The following is a 6000-nucleotide window of genomic DNA, read 5'->3' on the forward strand; positions in this document are numbered from 1 at the left end:
TTTCAAGTATATAATACTGTATTATTAACCATAGTCATTAATAACCATATTATTAACCATAGTCATAAGCTGTACATTAGATCTTTAGAACTTATTCTTTTTTTTTTTTTTTTTTTTAAGAAAGAATGTGCATGAGCAGGGGAGAGGGCCAGAGAGAGAAAGACATACAGAATCTTCAGCAGGCTCCACTCTCAGCATGTAGCCTGATGCGGGGCTCGATCCCACAACACTGGGATCATGACCTGAGCCAAAATCAAGAGTTGGATGCTCAACCGACTGAGCAACCAAGCTACTCCAGAACTTATTCTTATAACTGAAAATTTGTACTCTTGATCTGCATCACCCTATTTCCCCCTCCTCTCAGCATTCCCCAGTAGCCACCATTATATTTCTGTTTCTATTAATTGGGTTGGCTTTTTTTCCTTTTCCTTTTTTTTTTTTTTTTTTTTTTTTTTTAAGATTCCACACGTAACTGACACCATGCAGTATTTGTGGTGTACACATATACATTTTCTTTATCCATTCATCCATTGAAGGACATTTAGGTTGATTCTGTACTTTGGCCATTGTGAATAATGTTGCAATGAGCATGTGTGTGCAGATATCTGTTTGAGATACTGATTTCAGTTCCTTTCAGATATATACTTAGGAGTGGGAATGCTGGATCCTTATATGGTAGTTCAATTTTCATTTTTTGGAGGGTCCTTAATGGTTGAATCAATTTATGTTTCTACCAACAGTATATAAAGGTTCTCTTTTATCCACATCTTCCCCAACATTTGTTATTTCTTGTCTTGTTGATAATAGCAATCCTAACAGATTTCAGGTGCTATCTCATTGTGCCTTTGTTTCATGTTTTCCTGATGACTAATGATGTTAAGCATCTTTTCATATACCTTTTGGTAACTTTTTTTTTTTTAATTTAAATCCAAGTTAGTTAACATTGTGTAGTAATGGTTTCAGGAGTAGAATTTAGTGATTCATCACTTACATATAATACCCAGTGCTAATCTCAACAAGTCCCCTCCTTAATGCCCATCACCCATTTAGTCCATCCCCCACTCATCTCCCCTCCAGTAATACTGTTTGTTCTCTGTATTTGAGTCTCTTATGGTTTGACTCCTCTGTTTTTGTCTTATTTTCCCTTCCCTTCCCCTATACTCATCTGTTTTGTTTCTTAAATTCTACATATGAGTCAAATCACAATACTTGTCTTTCTCTAACTTATTTCACTTAGCATAATACACCCAGTTCCATCCACGTTGTTGCAAATGGCAAGATTTCATTCTTTTTGATCACTGAGTAATATTCCATTGTGTATGTGTGTATATATATATATATATATATATATATATATATATATGCTACATTTTCTTTATCCATTTATCAGTCGATGGACATTTGGACTCTTTCTACTGGTCATTTGTATGTCTTTGGAAAAATGTCTGTGTAAGTCCTTTGCCCATTTTTTAAATGTTTTATTTATTTATTTATTTATTTATTTATTTATTTTTTTTTTTTGCTATTGAGTTGTATGAGCTTAATATATTTTGGATATATCAGATATATGATTTGCAAATATTTTCTCCCATCCTATAGGTTGCTTTTTATTGAAGGTTTTATTGCCATGCAGAAGCTCTTTAGTTTGGTGGAGTTATACTTGTTTATTTTAGCTTTTTGTTGTCTGTACTTTTGGTGTTTTATCTAAGAAATCATTGCCAAGGCCACCAATGCCAAGGTTCTTTTCCCCTATGTTTTCTTCTAGGAGTTTTATGGTTTCAGGTCTTACATTTATGTCTTTAAGCCATTTCAAGTTAATTTTTGTATGATGTAAGATAGAGATCCAGTTTCATTCTTTTACATGTGGATATCCAATTTTCCCAGCACCATTTATTGAAGAGGGAGCTTTTATTCCTCTTATGTGTTCTTGGTGCTCTTGTCAAACTTAGTTGGCCATACATCTGGGCTCTCTCTTCTGTTTTACTGGTCTGTGTGCCTCTTTTTATGCCAGTACCATACTGTTTTGATTAATATAGCTTGAAATCGGGAAGTGTGATGCCTCCAGCTTTGTTCTTCATTCTCAGGATTGCTTTGGCTCTTTGGCATTTCTTGTGGTTCCATACAAATTTTAGGATAGTTTATTGTATTTCTGTGGAAAGTGCCATTGAGATTTTGATAGGTATCATGTTGAATCTATAGATCACATTGGATAGTATGGACATTTTGACAATATTCTTCCAATCCAAGAACATGGGATATGTTTTTATTTGTGCCTTCAGTGTATTTCATCAATGTTTTATTGTTTTCAGTATTCAGGTCTTTCACTTCCATGGCTAATTTTATTCCTAAGTATTTTATTGCTTTTGGCACTTTGTCTCTCTGAGCACCGTCAAGGAAGGAGAAGCATATATTAGGTAGGTGTCTGGCAGAAGAGGTGTTTTGTATAACCCATTGATTCTACAAAAAAAAAAAATGTATTAAACCATAAAGTTAAAAACCTTAACATGTTGGGCTGGAGCTCTTTCGGTTGTCTGAATACTGACTCAGGACATTTGTTACTGTTTTTTATCCTATTGGCTTTCTCAGACTGTGTGGCCAGAGGAAACCTAGATTATGTCCAGGAGGAAGTGTAGAAAATTCATGTTCTCTGAGGACCAGCTTATAAATATGAAGACTATTACATAAATATGTGGTTTCAAATGTCTTTAAATTTAATTTTAATTTATATTCCATGTTTATAGTTTTGACACTTAACATCTCAAATTATATTTTCAAAATTGTGTTTTTTATGCTCCTTCTAACACCATCTGTGATCCTAGATGAAGGTAAGCCTTTAAATTAAATGACCAGTATACTTGTAACAATTAAAAAAAATTTTTTTAATGTTTATTTATTTTTGAGAGAGACAGAGACAGAATGTGAGCGGGTTAGGGGCAGAGAGAGAGGGAGACACAGAATCTGAAGCAGGCTCCAGGCTCTGAGCTGTCCGCACAGAGCCCGATGTGGGGCTCGAACTCACGAGCTGTGAGATCATGACCTGCACCGAAGTTGGATGCTCAACTGACTGAGCCACCCAGGTGCCCCAACAATTTTAAAATAGGAAATAAATGTGGTCAGATTATCAGGTATACATAGTACTTGTTCCCCCAAATGATATGTGATATAGGTGCAAAACTGTATAGGTAAAGATATTTAGCCACTGAGATCATTGAACTGGCCAAATATTCTCGAAAGCTTTAAGAATGAGGCTCTGAAGGTATGTGGTTATTTAAATATATTTTGGACAAACCTCCAGTGATGCAAAAGTTAAAACATCTAGCCAAGAGATTGAATCACTGAAGTGCAGAAAGAACCAGCAGTACGATTGCTACGTGTCTTTTCTGGAAATGCAATCATTTCATTGTTACTCACATAAGTCTTCTAAAGTGCTTTGGGATATTACTGGTAATATAGATTCTATGCCCCTGCGTAATAAAATAAAATGTTACTCTTAATCATTTGGAATTTTAGATGTTACTCTATTTTAGATTCAGCTGAGTAATTTTTCTTGGTTTCTAAGGGAGGCCTTAAAATAATTATATTTTGTTCTTAATATTATTATAGTTGAATAATTATGTAACAGTGCTTCTTCACATATGAAAAATAATAAAGGTGCAAGATATAAATAATGTCAAAATCATGTTTTAGATTCTGAAAATTTGTTAATAATATAGTCCTCAAAGGTGTATGTATGTATATATATATATGTATATATATATATATATACACGTGTATATATATATATATACATACATACACACATGTATATATATATATATACATACATACATACACGTGTATATATATATATATATGTATATATATATATATATGGAAATGATTTCACAATAAAATTAGCTTTATTCTAAAACTTCCAAGAGCCAAAAGAAATGAGATGGGCTTCTAAAGTACTTAGTCTGTGAACAAGATAATAATCAGTACGTATAATTTTTAGGGCACTGTGCTGGAGAGTGGGGGACATAAAAAGCATTAAAACACATTCCTTACCCTTAAGAAGATTATGGCTTGAGCAAATAACAGAGAATAACTCATGACACAGGACAATTTACTAATATTTGAAGCCATTTCAGTCATAAAAATCTGTGTTGCTAACATGATTGACTATTTTGGTTATTGCTGCATAACAAATCACCCTAAAATGATATAAGACAATAGGTATTAATTTTATTATTTCTCATGATTCTATGGATTGACTGGGGCTCACCTGGGCAGTTCTTCTGGTTTCACTTGAAGTCTCTCATACCATTGCAGTCAGGTGATAGCTGGGTTGGATGTTGCCATGTCTCATCCTCCAGAACATCTTTATGTGGTCTCTTTTTTCCCGTGTGATTTCCTCACATCATGCATTAGGTCTCCAAGTGTCAAGAAGTAGACATTTTTAGTACTCTCACGTCCTGGGATCAGAAGTACCAGCATATCCATTTTCACCCCATTCTATTGATCTAGGCAGTTTTAAGACCAGCCTGTGATAGTAGGATGAAGTGGGGAGAATAAGTTCCACCTCTTGATGTGAGGAACGGTAGGTAGTGGAGGCATTTTTAGAGGTCATCTTTGGAGATTAGCTACCTCACTTGCCGATTAGTGGTCTTGGCCTTAATTGCTGCGGGATCTAAAGGATAGATGACTCTCTGATTTAGGTGACTGAGGAAATTTTCAAAGATTAGCTAAAACTTTTTCCTGAGTCAAAAAGGCTGAGCACAGAGGAAACAGTAAAAGATAGTAGGGTGGGGGACAGTGGGGTGGATTATGGGATTCTCCATAGGAAGAATAGCATATGCAAAAGTACACAGGTGAGAAAACAAAGTCATTAGATTAATAAGAGTTTAATGGAAAATATGACCCAAAATAATGGTCATCGTAAAGCCATCAATAGTGGCTTTCATATCCTGGATCAATACTGTTTCAATTACTGTAGAAAGAACTAGTAAAAATGCATAGGAAGTAGATGTTTTTAAAAGGCTGATGCAATTCTAAATAGGGAGCATATCATTTACTAACAGCAGACTCTTTAAAATTGAACCAGTAATGGGCTTAGATACAAGACGGTGAAATTTATTTGGAAGAATTTTCTTTTGGTTTCCATCATATCTGAGATTCTATTCAGGTAGCTGGGCAATGTCAGAGTAGTAAAGCAAGCTACTTGAATATAGGTCAAGTAAGAAAAGACAGGTGTGGACATGGCTTGGGAGTTTTGCTTCCTTGATAATCCAGTTTGCAGCTTCATAGCAACTCAGCTTATATTCGTCAGCACTAGGTGAAAACTGATAGCTCAGAGAGTGAACAGTACAAATGTCCTGAGAACAAATAAGTCTCAACCTTAGGATAGCTATGTATGCTGTGAGATAAGAGTCTACTGTAAATTCTTAATAAGTCAAATCATTATAACTGACCCCACTTGGAAATTTAAATAACAAAGTCAACTCCATGTATATAATATATAATTCATCTATTTCTTTAACACTTTTATAGATTAGCTGCTGTGTGAATAGCTCATTACAAATGATGTATAAACTGTCCTAATTTTTAGGAAGTTATTAATCTGGAACTTACATTCCTGTTTATTCCATGCATTGGCACTATTTCTGTGCTCTAGATGAATATAAATGTCTTCTACAAGATATTCCTAATATCATCTGGAGAAACAGGCATTTCCACTGACCAAGTCCTTTTTTTGCTCCCCAGATTCTTTGATTATTAATGTTATGCTGAAGTTTTCATTATCCTCATTCATTCATTTAGCAGACATTTATTGAGTTTTATCTATGAGTTAGACCCAGCAAAAGTGACTTTTGAACTGTGACCTATAGTATGAAAAGGAGTCAGTCTTGAGCTGAGCTGGTAAGAGAGAGTTCCAACACAAAGCACAAAGGCCCCAAAGAAGAAATAAACCTAATGTATACAAGGAACAGAAAGGAAGCCTTACAGCATGCTGAAGGAGAT

This window comes from Panthera uncia, assembly GCF_023721935.1.
Source record: "Panthera uncia isolate 11264 chromosome B2 unlocalized genomic scaffold, Puncia_PCG_1.0 HiC_scaffold_24, whole genome shotgun sequence".
NCBI lineage: Eukaryota > Metazoa > Chordata > Mammalia > Carnivora > Felidae > Panthera > Panthera uncia.